Below are 22180 nucleotides of genomic sequence, written 5' to 3'. Positions count from 1 at the left end.
TCGTTAGGAGTGATTTGGTTATGTAACATCAATCAATGGATTGCATGGCATTTTTAAGATCCCCGCGGCACATCGTCAGTAATGGACTGCACGCTGACCCATGCACTTCCCAATTTTGATTTGCCGCCGTTCGGGTTCCTCACCATACCTCTGTGATATACCGCCGCTGTGTGCCGCGACGATAGCGCCTGCCTTGGCGGTGGTCGAACAGGGCGGCAACCCGCCCGCCGCGCACTCGCCTCCCGCGAACGGCAGCGCCGAGTCGCCGTTCCCTCGTGGCGGCGTTCCGATCGCTCATTGGCTGCCATGTGGAGGGGTGGGATGGGGTGCGAAGGGGGACGGGGTAGCCTTCAGCACATGGCTGTGCGGCGTGTGTCAGCGAGGCAGTCGGGCGGTCGGTGTCCGTCTGGACGGTTATCCTAGGTTGTCGAGGTTCGTACCAGGTGTTCCCCGTGTTTTGGGCGTGTTTTTTGTGTGACAAGTGGATTTTACCGGTTATGGAGTGTTTTTCGCTGTATCCCTGGTGAATGTGTCTGTGGGGCTTTTGGGGCCCAATTGTGTGTGTTCTCAAAGTGTCGTGGTCTTTGTGATTGAGGGAAAAATAAGTTTTTTGGCAAGTTTGGCAGCCCACCAATAGGATTAATAGTAAGTTGTGTTTTCGGATTTTGTTTAGTCTGTGTGTGCATGGTAATCGGAGGTCGTAAGTTTGCAGTTTGCATGCCTTCAAAGTGTTCTTTCCGTGAGTTGCGGCTGTGTACCTGCGTGTGTTGTTTTCTTCCCTGCCAGTGATATAATCGTGCATTGAGTTTGAGAGCAGTGACCTCGCCCCGACTTGGCAGTTGATATCTGCCAGCCAGGGTTCGAAGAGGCAATTTGGTGATCTCCCAAATAATGTTTTCGTGAAATTAAGTCAGGTCTTAATTTCGAATATGCTCGCATCGCACTTTAATAAAGTTTTACTGCATGATTTCAGTTATCCTTGAGGACATAATATACTAGCCGCTGTATATTTCAGAACGCCCTCTTAAGAACTTTCGAAAAAGAAACACAGCCCCTATAATACGTGAGCTCTTTGAAACTTAACCTGCAGATAAAACCCTAAATGGCCTGTGGGTTTAATTTATATAAGAGCTTATTTTAATCATAGTTTTATAAATCATCTTTTGTCGAGTAAGTTTTTACCGGAGTTGATGGAGTTTTAGCTAGATGAAAACTACCATATACACATCTGTCCTTTTAAATTCACTGTGCTTGTACCTTGATTCAAGGTGAATGCTTCCTATCAGCTGACATTTCGTGTAATCCGTTATATTGGGGCTGGCGTATGGTGATGGTATTTTTTTAAACGGCCGCTTGCATTCAGGGATGCATGCTTACATAGAGAATGCGTAATCCTTGAAGGCGTTGTCACGCTTCATCGAACATTATTCCCCCAAAAATGTTATGCATGTTGCTGACTGTTTGTCGGCAATATGTGGTAACAGGGGCCTGGGATGTTTCTCTTCTCTTCTCGCCGTGCACATATTCTCTGCCGTCGTGGAATGCATCGCGTGCTGGACTCCTCCTCATCCCTGTCTCCTCTTAAAGTCATGTGTCCCTAAACACTCATTTCACCTGGACCTCCTGAACGCGTGATTCATGAAATCCTCCTCTCGTGTTTTTATTTTTACGCGAGTTTGAGCAGTGCCATGGTAATTTGACGGCTCTTCGCCCTGTGGCATCTTTCTCTCCGTATGTTTGGGTACGTGTCCCTTGATTAATTTTCTCCACACACGCCTCAAGGTTACGTCTTCTCTTTCCCTAACAGCGGGAAAGGTTTTCCTCACAGTGATCGCTTGAATCTCCTCTCACCGGGTACTTTATTTACTGGTCATATTGCTGAGTGGGAGTACAAGAGTGAGTACCTATGCAAGGAATTTTTCCATATGAAATAAAATCTCGTAAATATTTGAGGGGTCTTTATCTTCAGCTCATTTTCAGTTTGCCAATATTTACGCGTCAAGTGTTAATTTCTTTGGCGATCCTTAGCTATTTCACTGTGCTGATGAAGTTGCTTTCTTGGTATCATTGCCTATTATTTTTTATTTTATTTTAAGAATCCATGGCATTGGTTAATTGTCACCAATTGGTATTTCGTAGGATTTTTAAAGGAAATTAGTAGATTATGCAGTAAATTTTAGGATAAAGTCAAAATTTCATTTGATGCTATTCACGAGATTTAAGTCGCAGATCATAGTCTTCCCATTTTCATAATTTCCGTTTATCGGAAAAATATTGAATCCTTTCAATGCGACCAAGTTATTCATTTTACTCGTAATGAGATACATGCTGGGCAATGAGCAGAGTTTTGTTTGAGGAATATATTTATACATGAATTTGTTGGACGGGAAAGTTAGTTTCGGAATCCCATCATCGAAACAATTTTTCTTTGCATGCCCACATAATATCCCGTTCTCTTTCCGAAAATTCATATTGCCTATGCATTCATATGTATACTTGGATACGTAAGTAAATCTTGTGAACATAGATAGGAAAACAATCCCTTGTGTTCAGGCACATTTGACTATGAGCCAAATATATTGAGCGTTGGAATCACCTCTTGGCTTGTAAACATTTTCCATTCGTATTTATCTTGATTTTCTTGCGTGATGCTTGACTTTAAAGTTAGCTATTATTATTTAAATCTTGAGATTGTTGATACTCCCTAATTTAAAATATCCTTCATCTCAAATATAATAACTCAATGTTATTACTGCTCTGGGGTAATATTGGGATGAATTATTCTCGATTAGGACTGAGCGGTAATTTTATCCCTTTTAATAAAAAAGAGATACTTTAGCATTAAACATAAGTATACGTCATAAAATCAAGACGATTAGCCGAGCTTCTGTGATTAGTCCTTTAAATATATATCAATCTTTTCACTCGCAAGGCCCTCTCCGCACCTAACCGCGGTAGACGGCCCGGGTTAGCCGCGCTCGGAGGTGGCCAAGGCCGATTCGAACGGCACCCTGGACCTCTGCCCGCGCCTACCGCACCCAGCAATCAGCACCTGGCCACGCTCCGCAGGCAACGTGCGCCGCGTTGCGGATTTGGTCGAGTGGCTAATTCAAGCATTTCTCACTGTTTTTGACCGTTATCGATTCCGTTCGCACCTCAGCTGGCTGCCCACGGCCTGCTGAGGGAAAGTTCTCTCGGGCAAGGTCCTCGCCGTCCCTACTTTTCAATTAAGCCCGGCCGTGTAAAGTGATGCTGCTGCCAATTTGAATCCATTTCCCACGGCTTCTTGTTGTTCTCATCATTGATGTGTCTTTGGTCCACCGTTCATGTAAGCAGATACTCCCGTTCGGGCATACATTGGCATTTAAAACGTCGCAGGGTTGCCATAAGATCATCAATTTGAATCCATTTCCCACGGCTTCTTGTTGTTCTCATCATTGATGTGTCTTTGGTCCACCGTTCATGTAAGCAGATACTCCCGTTCGGGCATACATTGGCATTTAAAACGTCGCAGGGTTGCCATAAGATCATCTAGGACCATAGACGTAATGTACCAAACATTTGTCGAGGTTTGTTTTTCATGCGTAATATGACTTTCTCGTAATAGTTAGGAAAAAAAAATTTTTCGCTCAATATTTTAAAAATATCCATTGCATACTCTAGAATTCAAAGTAGGTATAACAGTGAATCATGATTTTTTTCAAGTGAAATGTATTTCAATTATTACTAAATAAGATGATGATGTAAACATTGGAAAAGAAATTTAAACCAATGGATTTATTATAATGGAAACCCAATTTGTTGCTATTTTCCACCTCATTAGTAGCCTCGTAATATATGAACCAATTTTTTTTACCTCTCTCGCTGCGTACATACCGCTTGCATGCATGAGGGTTCCTTTTCCCTTGGTGGCAGTGTGGTAGTTGCTGTTGGAGATTAGTTACTCTAGAAATTTTGGTTAATATTGTTTTGCAATGAAGAACTAATTTATTTAAGGCTTCTACTTCATATTTGTGGGCATTTCTATCACATATTCACGGATATACTATCTTAATAATATCGGTATATCTTAATAAAAAATTTGGCAAGAAATTGTAGGTGTAGCAAAGGGAGTGTCTCCAATACCTTGTTTGGAAATCTCAAACGCCATTGGCTGTTGGCCGTGATTTCTGTCTTCCGCCATCAAATTTCAGGTAGGATAGGATTTGTTGGATCAGAAGATTCAGACTTCTTTCTGTATGCGTAGAATTAAAAACTAGGCTCGTTTTTCATTTTCCAGATGAGTTTTTAATTATAGCTAAACCCCTTCGATATGAGCTCAAACATAGTCTATTTTTGATTTTAGTTCTTATGCAGAAGTGTGTATTAATTGAAATTAGAACCTAACAGTGAATCTTTCGAATATGGAATTGCAATGTAATAATTTATATTTTCCGTGTTCGTTTAACCTTAGTAAACTGGCTTATTAGGCATCATTTACTTGTATCCTTTCCCTTAGAATTGACTTTTTGTGGCCAAAAGACTATAACTATTACTTTTTTGGACCATTTGTTACTTTATCTCTATGTGTTTAAAATCTGTGGGTTGTTCAAATCGATGCCATATTATCTGAAGTCGTTTACCGCTATTTGTAATTCCCTTCCAACTCTGCAGTCACAACTTCGACGTAGGCCCAAATTTCCACCTGTAGATATTAACGCCATTGTGTTGGTTAAATTTATAGCTGTTTGTACTGGTCAGGTTAGGTTTGTGTGGTGCATTTTAGAAGTATTTTGGCCGTCTCCACACCCGCCTTGGACTTCACTCTTCATATCTCAATGCAACGTACTCTCTTCCATTCTGTCTATGAATCCTATTCTCCTCCTCCTCTGATCTAGCGTTCGTCCCTCTAGCACGGCTGCTAGCATTCCGTATGAAATAGTTTCAGGCTTGACGTTTTTGAAATGCGATACATATATTAACGATAGTTTTTATTTGCAACATTGTAATTTTAACATTTAATGTTAACATTCCCTCCCCTGTCAGTTCTCGCCCAAACCTAACCCTATGTCTCCTCCGAATCTCGTCTAAAATCTTTCCTCTTCATCCATATCCAGCACTTCCTCATTCCTGTACCTATATGTCCACTTCATTTTCTCCATTCTCCATCAATCATACCCTTCCTTACATTTCAAACGCTTCTAGTCCTCCTTCCGCATTTCCGCACGGTAATGCTCTACACTCCGTATTTGTCTATTCAGTAGTATTATCTTCAAATAATTAAGTCATTACGTCGTTCACGGTCATTCCTGATTGCGTTTTCCTTAATTTATTGCTTTGCATGTAAAAGATTCATATTTGTCGCAAAATCTCGTTTTTATTTTTGTACTTTCCGTGATATTTTATTGCAAAGTTTCACCTATAAATAAGTTTTGTATGCTAGTGGGATTCCTTTCGATTACTTTAACTTATTAAATATTTTATGGCAGGTTAGCAGGCAGTGACAGAAGGTCGTGAGTAAACATGACCTTGGCTCTGGAAGTCTCGTTGTGGCTCGATGCCTTACTCTTGCTGCAAGCAGTCTTCAGCGTTTAGCATGCGCATTAAATGACTGAAGGCTTATGCTACAATCTTCCAGTGAACAAAATATCTTGGAGATAACATCATCATTGCAAAAGGTGGATTAATGTCAAGTATGGTGTCGTTTAATTCATTCATTTTTTCGAATACTTGCACTGGTACATTTATACATTTTATAATTGACCAAATTTGGTTTCGTCAGCCACTATTGGTAGAAAACTTTATTTTAATTTGTCCGTGGTTTTTAAATATGAAGCACTTAATTGATGTTTGGTTAGGTAGGCCACGGCGTTAAGTCGCCACTTGCATTCTTAGGGACGCTGATTGGACGCTTGTAGTTAATTTGTACGCCAATTGTATGAACATTTTTCTTCCCTATTTAATCGAGAAGTAATGTTCTTAGATAGTTATCGGATATGCATATGACTTTGCCTATATATTTCTAATATGATATTTCACTATCGATATTTTATCTTCCTTCTATTCTTATAAATTTCTACGTTTCTAATTTCATATCTGCCTCTGTACGTTGGTCAAGTCTTGCATGAAATTAATAACTGATGTCTCGAATTTTTACTGAAGAATATGTTTTCGGGTATATAAATCGTCGTCTAAATTTAATCGAACAACTTGCTAGTAGAGTATACATAGTAGATGAGGTCAATTGAGAGCTAATGCGGAGTAATCATTTAGAGTGTGCATGAAAGAAAGGAAGTTAATTCTAAAGCTATCTTTTTAAGCATCATTTTAAACACATGAATTTGTGAAAACTGAACTCCTAACCGTCGTTATACGTTAGATATCTACATAAGTTGAGAGAGTTAAATGCGTTAGAATGTCACATCGCCGCCGAAAAAGATTATAGAAAAGTAAGCATTGGATTACTCCATTACGGATGCCGCCAGGTGCCTTGTCACCTGGCAGGAAAATGCTGGAAGCCGTGTTGGGAAGGAAACTATCATATATTAGTTCTTACTGTTTTAAAAGTAGGCTTTGTTTATTAATGGCTAGAAAACTATTTATTCCCAGTCTTATCGAGGACTGTGTATGTGCGAAAAATCCACAGAGGAAAAATCATTCCGGGATTCGAACCCGGATCCCTCAATTTCCGGACAAGTGCTTTAGCCAGTGCCAATTTAGCCATTTGAGCATATAATGCTCATTATTTTGCCCGGTTAAGCCCACAAATTTCCACAAGAGGGAATAACGCCTCGGTAGCATAACTGGCTAAAGCACTTGGCGAGAAATCGAGGGATCCGGGTTCCAATCCCGGTCAAGGCGAATGATTTGTCCTCTGTGGATTTTTCGCACAATTTGTGCATTGCGGGTGTAAAAGTTATCACCGTGGCTAGTCCCGGTATACTTAAACGAGGACGGTGTATGGATAACTAGCTTTGTTGGTGCAAGCTAATAGCGGGCCAGTTTCAATTTAGCTTTCGAACTGAGAGATCTTATGGAATCGAATAGAATGGCATTGATATATGCCAGCCAATGGGAATGCGCATTGGTCTTCCAGGGCTCAATTTAAAAGGTGGACAGTTGGCCTTCGCTGCGCTCATTTATTTTGCCCTAACCTTCCTTCAAGTGACCCCTATTATTCATCTCTTGTGATTGATATGAGAAACTGTGGCAAGCTAGTCCTTTGGGACGAAAATGTAACTGCCGGTGAATTCAGCCAATATTTATGTCGGTTGATCATTTCGTATCTTAAGTGATCAAATCGATGCTTTGATGGAATCAAGGTATATGTACTCATGTATGTTTTTTATTTATGTCCAATGTGTTTCCCGTGGGATGACAAATATAAAGAAATATGCCAGCAATTTTGGTGTTTTGGTGGACATACCTGACAAGCATGCTGAAGTATGCTTGTCAGGTATGATATTTCCTCATTTATGCTTTGAAGACTTGAATCTTTGAAAAAAAAACGGCTTGCACGGAGTTTAGCGGTATCTTTATGCAATGGCGAACTGTTTTGTTTTAATTGACATTGCAAAGGTAATATTTCAATTTAATTTCAATTGATCAGTTTTTCACGTGATGGCTTATTTTTAATTAAATAGTAAATAATAGAAAAAAAATCATCAATCATGTCATGCAATCAGATGCTATACTAGTTATCCAGATAGGCAGCATACGTTTATCCCAATTTCCACTTTGTCTCCATGGCTAACTTCATGCACCTGACCTTTTACATTTATTGTCTTAAATGGGGAATATTATGAAAGTGCCGTAGATAGGGGAGTAGTTTAACGTCTGATCTTCAATGGAAACTGCAAGGAATTTCTTAACTCCAATGGAAGATCAAGATCAATTCTTAATGAAGAAGCAGACGGGAACGGTTAATTTCAATGTCATGTCTCTCAGTCGGGAGCTGTTTCATCTTTGAGTGTTTTTGTATGATGCTAACGTGTGCCGTGCTATTTATTTAATGTTAAGTAAAGAAAATATTGTGAATCCACTTCAGTTAAATGCGTTTATCCGTATGCTCAATGCACTTCTTTCAAGCTATATAACTTCGCATCAAGATAACTTCGCATCTACTTTTTCCGTGTTTTTTTCACATTAAGCCCCTTGATAAAAGTAAAGTTGTTGTGCTCGTATTATTCATAAAAATTAAGTGCTTTTTTGCATCAAGCTAAAACCGTCAAAAATATAACATAAATCACTTCTGCCATTGAATTCTAGTCTTACTATCCACCCTGTTGTCTGTTGATTTACGTTATTTACGCCGTTTTTACCGTAGTTTCCACTTTTTGGTCATATGGATGGTGAGAAGTTCCTGGTAGAATATAATAAGTGATGCCACCAGAACCGCATTTATGCAAATAAGGCTCTCTAAGTTACTAAATTATATGCAAAACCTATGGACAGAGGCAAAATTGATTAGGATGGTGCTACGCGCACAAACGACAAGGTGTACGCGACTTTTGTATATTTATTTTAATATCCTTTGATATTGATTTTTATTCCACCGTAAAAATTACAACTTCGCATTTGGATATTAAGGAGTTCTGGAATGGGAAAACTGAGGTGACCGAGGATAGAGGAGGTTTTAGTTTTTGGAAAATGTACGCTTATATTTCCTCTCGTGCACTAACGAGATTATAATGAATGTAATTTTCCTCGTTATATTGCCAAACACCCATTTTTGGTTTTGCGAGACACTTCACCAGCAGTATTCGTTCTCTAGACACGCTCCAATTGGCTGTATGGAAGCCGTTAGGTGTAGCCGAAGCCTTGGAGGATGAACTGGAAAATATTTGTTATAGCTTATGTTCTTCGTGGACTACTATTATGGCTCCCTTACGGCTTGCGTCTTACGGCTAATGTGCTATTGTGAACTTGACTAAATGGTTCATCCGCCCTTCCAGCTGCCTACTCAAAATCACTAGTCGTTTTCCATCCTGAGGTTTTGCAGTGCGTGGCACAATTGCCACTTCTTACATAGCTGACCAATCAATAACACCAAACAAGTACTTACAGAATTTGAATCTCATAAATTCCGCATCATCATTACGTTTAATTTCTTCCTTGACTTGGGGCTAATGCTAATATTTTTTAAATTTTTGTCTGTAACCATTATTAGGTCACCCGCGGTCTGGAATACTTGGTAAGATCAAATGCAATTTAATGCATTAGCATGCATTACACTATATTCGACTCTACTTGCCATGGAAAAATTAAATAATAAGTCTGAAAACTAGATATTAATTCACCTTTCGCTCTTATCAGTTAGTTTAACTTTAGTTTTTGTCACTGAGCAACAGTTTTTCCTAAATTGGTCCATGAAGGTCACTTTCGCCCTTAACGGTCGAGGATTTGAATTATTTTTCTTCATTTTAATCACGAATATATTCTCATTCCATGCATTTAAGTGCGTTAGCTTTTACCTATCAGTATCATATCAATGATTAATTTCAATGTTTCCGTGGTATGACTGTCGTGTAATGACTTCCTGTCTCAGCTAATAGATTGGTAGAGGGCAGCCTTGCCTTTCTAACGACTCGGGATAACTAGAACGGAGTAAGTTTCCAAAGCGTATATAATCATGGAGCCTTTAGAACTGCCAGAAGTTCGGGAGGTTTTTTGATAAAGAATATTGCTGGAAAAAACTAGGAAAGTAAGAGGAACGGTAACGTACTAAGCATGGTGGATAAACAGAGCTATCTTCTATATTGTATACGGTGGAAACTGGAAGGCCTGAAAAGGAAACTTATAACTATTTTTTTCATAAAAATTCATGAAACGGTTGATCGAATTGAACATTTATATACCTTTTTTATTAGTTTTTGAACCAATCTAGTGGTAATCCTGCCTGTTAGGTTGCTACTTTTTCTATGATAGGTGTGATTTTATACTGCTTCCCTCCATTGTCTCTGCATCGATTCAGATCGTTCATGAAAACTTAAATTATTCATTTTCTATCGCAATATTTAGCTGCCTTTAAAGGCAATTTTTCCTCCCTTAAATCAATTTTGTTCTCTCGGCATTCATTTGAAATAACTAATTTTCAATATATGTTTATCAAGTTATACAATATTTATTTATTTTATTGCTACTCCTATTGCTAAGAATGTCATCTATTTTTTGCCTTTTATTTTCATCCCCCTTATTTTTCCTCTCGCTTTTTCAATGCTTTCTTAAGTGAATGATTTCAGTAAAAGTAGCGATATTGGACGCCTTTTCCCATCCATTTTCCAATTTTACCTGCCTTCTATTCCATTTATACTGACGCGCGATTCTTCGTTCTCAAACTATATAATAAATACCTCTTATCCCACTGTTAATTTCAATTCTATCCTTGAATTTTGAATGAAAGTTTCTATCCAAATATTGAAGGGTAGAAGTCATTATTACGCAGGTAGCTCAATCATAAATTGTCTTTTTAAGGATGAAGTTTGATTTATGTTCCAATTGAAAGTTGCCATTCGGGCTGAAAATTCTTTCTAATATCCCAATATTGCCAACCAAGGATGATCTAATGACCCTATCTGATCTAATGATCCAATCTGATCTCTCATCTGATGATAGATCCATGATCTAATGATCATCCTTGGTTGGCAATATTGGGGTATTTTTTGTTAATACTTGGGTCTTAGGCTTTGTTTTCTGGTGTTTTCTTTCTGGTAAAATTTCCTGTTGTTGACGTAAAGGTTAAGCTGCAACAGCGCGCTCGTTAAACTGATAACACAGGGGGCTCAATAAATATTTGTTTACATTGAATCATAATTAAACTGTACTTTTCTCTTCTAATTTATTTGTGTTGCAGTAAAAATGTATAATTTACTGCTATGCTTAGATGAGATAATACTAAACGAATTTGTTAAAAGTCTTAAAAACTGATGACTGAGAAAAACGAAGTTCTGGATATTTTAGGGAGAATCTTGCTACTATAATCTAAGCTATAGATAGATTGTATTTATTGTTTAACTAAAAACTATTAATTTATTTATAATTTTGTAATCCTGCGGATTCATATGGTAAGACTACTTATGGTTGCAACGTCAACTATAAAAGAAAGTTTCCCTAACTATTTTTCCATTTCCTATTTCGTTCATTTAAAAGACATTTTCGTTCATTCTTGGAATTTCTTTTGCTGTTTCACTTTTTCAGTATGCCCTTTTCATTATTCCACACATTCCTTGGTATCATAAAGCCTTTCCTGTTATATCTCATTTATTGCATGTGGGATCCAGACTACAAGTGGATATATTTCTATGCGGGTGTCGAAATATTTCCAATAGAGTATAAGCTCAGGATACGTATTTTTTTGTCATCAATTTCGGTAAATTTATGCTAGCAAGTTAAAAATGTGTATGGGAGAATTAAAGTTTTCAAAGGCGGTAATAACTTCTTGAAAGACGTAGTCGCGTGTTTTTCGTTGCTTGAACGTCGTCGGCGATGGATGACAATATATTTCAATACCTAGCCTTAAAATAATGATGGCGATACAAAGCAAATACCTTTCCAAGCCCTTAATAAGTGTAGGACATTTCTCGGCAAGGGTTTCTAGTCATCTATAGGTTAATTTTGTAAAGACAATATTTCAATTTTACCGTTGGTTTTTTGATTTAATTTAAATTCAAATATACAAAGTCATATCTAATATCTCCGCATTTGGGAAAGTTATTTTAATAACAGTGATGACCCCGAGAAAACGTTAAGTTCTAATAAATAAGTAATTACAATGTTATTACTGGTGGCTTCCAATTGCTATCTAAATTTTGCACCGAAAAATATTGCTTTCAAAAAGTAATTTTATGGTCTAGTAAAGCATACCGCATACAATACACGTGAGTTCCTAAGGATGTGATAGGATGAACTATATTATCCTAAAAATATGTTTTAGTATGCCTTTCGTCCACCCTAATCTCAGATTCGAGTGCAAATGACGATATTAGGTATCTACTGTCTTTCTTGCAAATTTTCCTTTTTGGAATTTCTGCATTTTTCTTTTATTAGGGTTACAAAGAAACACAGCAATTCAAAGATTCGTATTCATACTATAACATTGCAGTTTTCGAGTCGCTACCGACTCAGACGTAACTATCTTTAATTATAACATAGAGATATTTTTAAATCCTGTACTTTTGTATGTATTATTATTTTAATATTATACTGTTTTGACTCGTGCTATTTATTTTTATTTTTAATGGTGTAATAGTTTCAATCAGTTGCAGACTAACCTCAATTAAGCTTAATTTGAAACTCTAACAGTAAAGGTGTTCAACTGCCACTCCTCTAATGGTAAAAAATAATCGCGGAAGAGTGTCCATTAAGGTAATGTTTTGAGGGAACGGAAATCGATTTCCTCCTGTACTTCCAGTTTTAATTATCTGCATCTAGATGGAATGAAAATAATGAGAAGAATTACTAAATTTCACCATGTTTTATCACTCTTCTATCTTTCCTAGATATGAGGAAAAATATAACTTATACAGAATAAATATTTTCCTCATTCATCGTATCTATATTGTGAGATCCAAGCTAGCGTTAAGTAAATCCTTTTCCTTGTGGATATCAAAGTTGGATTTTCTTCTTCTTGTCTTGACCTCTATTATGTAATGATCGTAAGTTCTTGGAGTTTAGGCCAAGTAATTCAAAAGTGATTTGCCTATGCTTCGGTTTATTTTAAACCATGCTCAGAGCTAAAAAAATATTGTACAATATTGATACATAAATAAAAGGTTACAAGCAATATATTTATACAATAATATAATAAATAATAAATAAAAAGACGGAAGACACAATCATTTTGACAGACCTTGTTTTCACAGGGTTGATTATTTATAGTAACTAAGTTATTGGCTAACTTAGTTATCATCGATTTCCATTAATTAAATATAAACAAATGTTGAAGAATTTGAGCTTTTCCCGGTGAATAGCGTGGATGACAGCTTCTCGGTTTCCAACCGGGTCAGGGTCTGCATGGTGTAGGCCGACGTTTCGTTGGGAGACTTTCCCAACATCCTCAGGGCTGATGATACCGATGTCGCTGTGTTTCGATATTTACCCTCCTCCTTCACCTAGGTGGTCTCTGATTGGTCCGGGATTTTTCCTCCTTCCTCGTCCTATTTAATGCCAGGTTCCAAGCGCTACTTAGCTGCAGTCCTCGATCTCTATTGATGTTGTTGGGGTGAAGACGGATCTCTACGGCTTCTTTAGTTATACGGTCCCAATAGCCTCTTGCTCTTCCAAGTTGGGTAGTTTCTTTCCAGTGGATATTGTGATTTTCCTTGACACAGTGTTCAGCAATGGCCGATTTTTTAAATTGTCCGAGTCGGAGGTGGCGTCGATGCTCCTTCACCCTCGTCTCAATGGAGAGACGGAGAGGACCAATTCTTGTATATATCACCGGCGTTCACGCGGCAGGGTTAGAAATATTACACCATGATCATCGGTATGGAATTAGATAAAAATGCCCTGCCGCATTCGAGACCGGTGAATTTCGAATATGTCCATGAAATTGCGACTTATGGTATTCACGAATGGCCCAGCCCATTGCGCTGCCCAACAAATTGAGGGTTCGTTTCCTCCCGGTGCGTTCCGGGCGGCTGAACTCAGGATGCGGCCCTTAGGAGGAGTGGTGTGGGTGCCTTTGCCGTGGAGGCCTCAAGGATCGCCCCAAGCCCTTCCCCTCCTCTGCCTCACACCTTACCCCTCCGATCTGCACCCTTGTCCTCCCTCTCCGCCCTCATCTGCATAGAGGATGTGACCGCGGGGGTCACACATGGGCTGCGCGACGCCCTTCGAGTCCGAATAAAAAGGGCCGATTTCGGAGTCAAGGGATTTGCACTTGGCTCAGAACCCTTCTCTTAGGGCTTGGAGAGTTTGCAAGGCAAAGTGTAACATTTCAGTCGTCATTTGCCTCTCCAACTACGTGCTTGTAAGATGAATCATGTCCGAATGAAATGGTAATAATGATCACATTGTGGAATTCCACTTATTATAAGAGTAGCTATTACAATCCACAGTGGTCAAAGAGCCTTCATTAGAAATGTAGCACCTGGTGATGATGCTCCAGCATTGAAATCCGGGTTGTGTGAGTTTTTTTCTTTGACCACAGTGGGTTTTGGAAGTTACTGTTATAATATAACGACTGATGACCTCCTATCCGGGGCAAAACCTCGTTCTAGTGCCACGAAACTCCTTTCGTATGCATCCGTCTTTCCTGTTCCGTTGATTTTGTTTTGTGTTATCCTTCTACTGTCTCTTGCGCGAAGTTAGAATGATGTATTTGGTTTATATAACCGTCCGTTTAAACCATAATGCAATCGTACTCTCGAAGCGTAATCGAAGTGTCACCGTATCACTCTTTGGCTTCTATATAACATTGTAGGCGCCTACGACTTGGACGAAAGGCTGGTTATTTTTTCAAAATGTTTTCCCTTTTCATCGTTGTGATAGCATTGAGGAATGATTTTATTTTCCTAAAGGATGTTTTTATTTTCATATCATTGTCATAAAATGTGTGCTGTGTTTAAATACATTACGAATATCTAGTCATATTTCTGTTTACCCTGATAGTGGTATTTTTAAATTGTTTAAATGCTTGAAGGAAGGTTCACACGAAGATGGGAAGAGGATACCCATGTTTTTGTTTGATAGCCTAAGAGCTGTATTGTATTTCCTTTCTCAATTTGGCATATTCGTTACTAAAAATCAATTTATATAGCTGGGTATCTTCCTTTCTTATTCTAATCAATCAACTGCTGCAGTTTGGTACCTCTGCATTCCTTCATTTTACAAAATCTGGTAGGACAATGCTGTCGGTCACATCTTAATTTATCTCAGAAATTCGTTTTTCCTATGCCTGGAAAAATCTTTCAAATTCCTCCCTATCCTGGGTAATTAAGCCTCATTAGGTAATTCAGTGACTTTGTCAGGTAATTTGAGCTGTACTGTGACTAGAATGATCCCAATTTCATGCCACCCTCTATCAAACAATTCTCCTTTTATTTAGGAGTTTTCATTATCAGCATGATTATTTAAAGGGGAAAATTTAAGAGATTGCAAAAGTTAATGCGCGAACAGATTTCTAAATTATCGAGTTCAGCTTAAGAAGTTGATGTGAAAATATCTTATCAAGAAAGTGCACCCAAACACAGAGGAGGCTGTGGGAAAAAAGACAAGGTTCCTGACAGTCATGAATGGTACCCACGTAAAATAAGTAGTTTATAGCCAATATATGCCATTGAATGTTCTTATAGTTAGTTTAAATGAAGGTACTTGCAGTCGTTAGTGAAGAACAACATTTAGAATAGAGAAACAAAAGCATTCAGACTCGCCAAATTAAAAAATATATCTTTTTTACCATGGCTTGTGAATAGTCACCTTTAATACGTCGTAGATGGTCAGCATTAACTGCCTTTAAGAAATTCTTGGCGATCCTTCCCATAAGCCCCCCGGCGTGGGGGTCCGCCCTTCCCGCTCCTCAGAGGTGTCTTCCGCCTCCGGGGGGTCCTCCCGCCACCCACCGCGGCCCCCACTTCCGTAGCACCCCCCACGACTTTTTTTCCCTTCGTGCCTCGGGTCAAACGACTGGATACCATATCCGTCGACTCTCCCCTCCAATTCATCCTCCACAGTTACTCGCATTCCGAGGGGACTCGCTAGTCCAAATCGTGCGGTCTTACCGTACGAGAGAGTTTATTCGACGAGGGAATAATCCCGGAAACGTGGAGGCTAGAGAAGCCTGGTTGCAAATTCGTTTTTCAGATAAGGATAAGGTGTGGACTCTGTACACTTTAACGTGGCCAAAACGCGGATTTTGAGGCAATTGTATGTTACCTCCAACTCTCTATTCTAATATATGTGACCGTGCTCGTACATTCTACATATCGGACATATCCGTGCACAGGATTGTCACACAAATATTAATAAGCCTATTATATTTCTAACTTTATTTTACTGCCGAATTTGCACGAAGTTATCTTTCATATTCATCTAAATCTACGTAATACCCTGCGAGCCACCTATAGACAGTTTAGCCGGGGGTGATCAATCACCACCATGCAAGAGGATTCCCACAATCACACTACACGTTCTTAAAAATGTTACGCGTGCTAATAAATTATGCTCCCACGTTCATGCAAAGGCAAAACTTGCAAACTACTCATGAAGGAAATCCAATAATGAAGGTAGAACATGCAAAACAAGCTGTTAGAAATACTGGAAAAATTCGTTTTGAAACAAACTTCAGGTATTGTTTCATGCTTATTTAACGCCAAATCCGACACGGGCACGACCGAAATTCTTCGTGAATTTGCCGCAAAAAGTAATCTACCATTTTCTGCAAGCCACCGCAACGGGCACTGTAGCAATCTATTTTGTGGCTTTTGAGAGCAGACGGGACAAGAAGAGTATGAAGTGAATTGGGGAGGAAATGTGACCAGAGAAAAGTTTGGAAGTAGAGGCTGTGAATATGATCCGTCACGTCAAATAGGATTTGTGTGGAGGTGAGTCGACTCAAAGGATGGACATTCTCATATCTTTAGGCCCGTCGCGATGGTACTGAAGTTGGAAAAGATTACCATCTTGGGAAAACCAACACCCGCGATCTTCGCGCATTAGTGCCTTCATGTATAGTGCTAGCCTTATTTCTCGTAATTGAGGTAGAGTGGTTACTTCGACTGCTTCTTGACTTTATCGCGGAAGTAGTCGCAAAATATCTATTGCATGAAGTGCAGTTTGTCAAGGTAACAATTCTGGTTTATGTAAGGATATTCTATTTAATTTTATAGTTGTTTCATGAAAAATGAACATTTTCTCGCCAAAAAAATAGGGGGAAAATATAACCGAGAGATTTACATGATTACCATGATCATTAAAAGTGAGATCCTGCAGCGAATGTTTGATATGGTTTACATCGGAAAACTTTTTTTGGTTACGCCAATTCATTTCTGTCGTAGGAAACAGAGGATCAAAATTTCAGCAAGGCATCACGTTTGGGACAAATTCAGTTATAATAGTGTCGTATTAAAATTGACACATATATTTGTTACAACAGAGGTTCTTATCATTATAAAAGGTGGGCTTAGTGCAATAACTAATAACTTAACTTTCTTAACTAACTTAACAATAACTAATAACGTAACTTTCCTAATTTACCCTAAAATTTTAGCCTAATTGATTTGGGCTGCTAATGGCTACTTGAGAAAACAGTGACACCCAAGTTCGAGTCGGGGAAAACTAGGGACTCATAATCTCACCTTCATCCGCGCCAAGTATTACATTCGAAAAGAAGGGTGATACATATCCTCTTTTGTGTAGGCAGTTTTACAACCTTAACGTTCTTTGCCTCTCATATTGTAATAAATAATCGGTTAACTTTTCCTCCAAAAAACGGGGTATTCATGGAATTGTTCTATGTATATCCAGTGGCGCCGACTCCATGGGGCCTGAGGGGGCCCGAGCCCCCCCAAAAATTCGTTACAGATGTGAGGAAAAAATGTGTCAGGCTAGTTAATTTTCCCCGGAGTGTACAGATATCGAGATTCGAGTGATCAGGGTTCTAATGTTGATCATATGACTCTTCTTAAATGCTTAAAAAACTTAAAATTCACTACTTATAAAATTTACCGGGGCAAGGTCCTCGGTTTGTGCCCCCCCAATATTTTTTGTAAGTCGGCACCCCTGTGTATATCCTCATACACCAAAGACTGAATCTCTTTCTTTTCCGTAAACGTGAGGCGTAGGTGTATTAAGCAATTTTTATTTATTTATAGATACATGAAATACCCCAAAATATTGGCATCCATTTAAAAGAATGCATTTATGAATTGTAAAGCACTGATGTTCGACGCTATATAATTATAAAATATCTCTCCGTATCTTCATGTTTTGGTTGGGGCACTATATTCAAGGAAATTTAATTGATCAGATATTTTCTGCAATCGATGTTATAGTGCAAACATACCGTACTTCTTCACTATCAATAGTATTTAAAATATTCATCGCTCTAGAATCACAGTATCTTCTGCGCTCTCATTTTAACTACGCCGATTTTATTCTGCAAACTTTTGCGAGAACTATGGGGTCCTTCTCAATCCTAGAGTAAATATTAGGAATCTACCGGAGGGAAGCTTTTTATGATTCAATGTGTATTTTGTGGGGATTGTCGCGATTGTTTCGAACGATATTTATAACAAAAACACGAGCGTAATTCATTCCACTCCGAAATCATGTCATCAGTTAGATTTCACTCGCTATGAAAGCTTAAAGATTTAGTAAAACCAAGATTTCTTAAACTTTGCCTGCAATGGTCATTTGCGTGTTAACGATGAAATTCTCTTTTTCTTCCTTCACGTTTCCGGCCGCAAAAGTTGCATTAGCGATCTTTTACTCCTAGTTTCTCTAAACTCTACTCCTTAATTTATTGTTTCGCTTACCGTTGTAATTCCTCTTCTATATACTTCCAAAACTTGGTGAAACACTTTCATCTATTTTCCCTCTACTTGTTTACACCTCCACATCATTTTCTACCGTACTTTTCAAAAAACTTCAATCTTCATAATTTGACTGTATCCACATCCATAGTGTTAGATTGGCTGGAAACCGCTCTTGGTATACCGTTTTGTATCTGTGCTATATAGTTTGAATTTACAAGCTTGCTATAATAGTTTTAGGGAGCCACTTTGCCTTTTAAAGAATATTTAAAGTAATAAATAATGGAAACAACACCTCTGCCTCCATTAAGTGAAAAATTGTTAGAATGACCCGCAAAGAAGTTCTGCAAGCGAAGCGGGCGGCATGGCGGATCTCGCCATATGAGTAATCTGCGCTAACTGCGGTGCAACCATAACGGGCCTGAGGATGTGAGGAAGGTCGTAAATTAGAGATATGATATCCGAAGGCAGCAGAAACTATAAGTTGCGTCGTTTGAGTCCAATCACTTACATGCAAGTCCGGCTACACTTCAGACTAGGTTCATGCCCCTGTATTCCTACCGTGTTGCGAATATCCCCCGGTCAGAACCCATCATTCCCTTCCACCTCAAGCTGATCATGTCGCATCTGTTTTAAAGCATTACCAAGGGAGAGGAGGCCCAATTACATCTCTTAGAAGGCTGATTTCTGTTGCCAACTCGGTTTCATTTTAATCGATTTTCAAAAATGTCCACGACGCGGTAATGACTAAGATGCGATCCACCTTTTTCTAATATTTTGCAGTATAATCTTTCTAAGTGCGAGAAGTAGCATCGAAAATTTATGAAATCGATAGATTTCGTCATCTTGTATATAAATTCCGGTTAGTACCTCTAATTATTTCTTATTTACCCGTGAAACTCGGATGAATTTGTCCATCAGGGACGTGAGTGGTGACTTTTGTAAACCCGTTTAAATGAGCGGTGGGTGACAACACCTTTAGAGGACGACTTGATGATCATCTTTTATAGTATTCCTAGCATTACCAACTAAATATGTAGTGTGAAGTTGATGTGGTTTTTCTCTAGCTCTGAGTAGTTACTCGTAAAATGTGCTTATCCAATCTCGCGGCTCATTTTAAAATTCTTCCTCAGTTCAACATCAAAATTTTGTTACGCGTGGAAACTTTGGATATTTCACCTGATCTTAGCTTCGTAATAATCTAATGTTTCCGTAGTACAGGTGCAATATTACGTTAGTGAAGTATTATTGCTCTTAGGTATATCTGGTTGAAACGTAAATGTCTATTTTATTTCGTACTCATCGCTACGACATTAATAGGAATGCAAACGCATGGCAAATAGGGGCTTTGTTTATGAGATCATCTATCCTTTTTCTTTGTATTACTACCAGAGTTATTATTCTTCAACATTACTCTGCTTGAACTTAATTCTTGCCGCTATTGATACATCATATAACTCACAAATGATTTTCAGACGGTATGTATTCACATGTTTTTGAATATTTGGTTTCCCAAATTTCCCATTCTTTTGATAACTCATAAGCTGAATAGATATTCATCTTCAAGTAGGGATAAAATGCGTCTGACTATGTATTTTTGGTGCACTCAGATTATTTGCTTCATATTCGCGATATCTGCTGAAAAAGAAAGAGGTTCTACCTTTTACATTCGGTTAAGCTGTGTATGATATTCCGAGGAGGTGACCGACAGCTCAGACCATTTGTACAGTGGGATCCGGAGTTGGATATAGCATGACCTCAACGAAAGGCGCAAATGGGGCCACGGATATAGGTCCGATCCAACGGACGGAGCGTTGCACTTGAAATGTCCTCCACAAAACATTTTTGCGAGTGTGTGGTAGCCATTGAATAATCACTTCCACCACCTGGATTAGAATCCGGGCCCATGGGTTTTCCAGCCAACACTCGAGCTCATCTCCCCGTATGCTAAAGGTGTCAGAATAATTAAAGCTACTGTGTTGAGAATGAAACAGCAGAATGTGTTGTGAACTTAGAACATTGCGTTATTTTACACTAATCAACGTATTGATAGCTGGAATGAGACTGGTATCTCACGGAGATTTTAAATCTTAATGCTTTTTGGGGAGTTTTATTGGTCTTCAAGTGGAACTTTGGAGGAATAAAAACAGAAAAAGACCTCCAGTGTTTGCCTTGAACGACTGAGTGAAGAGGCAGTCACGGTGAAATAAAGAAAGTGTAAAATATCTGCGTTTAAATAAGTAATAGAAAACGAAATACTACGTGTAATAAAAATATTTTAATCCCCTGGTGGGATTCAGCTTTAATTTCTACGGAATGACATATTTTTCTTATTGTGGTTAAACCACTAACTAAAATAAATGGTAGGTCTTTAATAATTCGATCTGCGTTGGTCATGATTATTCTGTCACTTAGGTTAGTGTGATTTTTTCTCTTATGCTTGTGGCACAGTATCCATTGTATTGTGATTGTGCAGATCCCATAAAATCCCGTATTTATTGATTAATGCACCTTTATTTATTTTATCATGGAGACAGTTGGTCCCCATATAAAACCACGCCGATGAGCCCGTTTTTTGTCCTTAGGACCCTATTCATGACGAAGTTTTCAGCATATTCTTCCGGGTTTCGAATTATCAATGTAATTCAAGAGGGTTTATCACTTGTGGTCCATGTGAAGCTTCTCATGGCTCTTCCGGATGTAGATTGAAATGTGTGGACCAATAATTAACCCCAGAAACGCATCCACTGTTTACGTGATCTAAGTATATCGCCACTGTATTTGAGAAATTCTTAAGGGCCCTGAATTTATCATTATGTTTACATATGGTTTTCATCTTTGCTGGCTGTAGTTCCATGAATGTAAATTAGGTCCTCATGAGATTGCGCGTTTAGGTGAGACGAATGATATTGATCACAAGGCATTTATAATAACATTTGAAAGCCTTAGTTCTGAGAATACAAAATACCATATGACTCATTTCAACAAACCAACTTTGAAGTACTCTTTCAAAACTACCTCAGGTTTTCTCCTTGAATCCCATTGTTTTTTTTGTTGCCTACCTCTTTTTTACCTACCTACCAGGGGGTTGTACCCGACTGCTAACCTAGAGGTTGCGGGCTCGAATACCGCCTGGGTGTGTATTATTATATTTTTTATTACTCTTTAAAGCAAACTCGACAAATGATATCCTTAAAATTTTTTGAGGAAGATGCTGAATATTTCATTTACACACGAATGCAAATACCTTGCGTAGGATATTGAGCTAGATCAAATTTTCATAACGAGCCTGCCTTGGGGGTAATGGTTTATTTTTGGGATAAAAGGAACTTTCATAGGAAATCAATGGTTATCTTACGTTTCAGTTTGAAATTTATCCTTGCAGTGGTACAGGAGTGGGTAAAAATGATTCTTTTAGCATATGGTGTCTTCACTCGTACTATTGCAAATTGTATTCATTCTTTATATTACCTCGGTACTGCTATTTAAAAATCGCCATGTAATACGAACACATGCCTGCTGGTTTTCAACAGGGAAATATGGAAGAATGTATTTTTCATGATAAAAACATGGTAAGCGTTGCCTGGATCATATATTTTCTTTGCTATTTGGACTCATGTGGCTCAATTATTTATAGTACGCTATACTTTCGTGTGTTCAAAGTACTTAATCGTTCACTTTTTAACTAATGACGATGATGTGGTGATTATAGGTGTTTTATTCATTCAAAT

General features: G+C 38.4%; 1 protein-coding gene across 1 annotated transcript in view; it reads left to right on the top strand.

Annotated features, from left to right (window-relative positions):
- Positions 1-383: 383 nt before the first annotated feature.
- Positions 384-22180, top strand: part of LOC124170947 (suppressor of lurcher protein 1) — a 1281814-nt gene continuing 1260017 nt past the window's right edge. The window contains exon 1 of the mRNA XM_046550025.1: positions 384-645. The gene's annotated coding sequence lies outside the window, so the exon portion shown is untranslated. The remainder of the gene's footprint in view (positions 646-22180) is intronic.

Source organism: Ischnura elegans, chromosome X (genome assembly GCF_921293095.1).
Source record: "Ischnura elegans chromosome X, ioIscEleg1.1, whole genome shotgun sequence".
Lineage (NCBI taxonomy): Eukaryota > Metazoa > Arthropoda > Insecta > Odonata > Coenagrionidae > Ischnura > Ischnura elegans.
The sequence above is the reverse complement of the archived record's forward strand: the minus strand, read 5'-3'. Positions and strand labels throughout refer to the sequence as shown.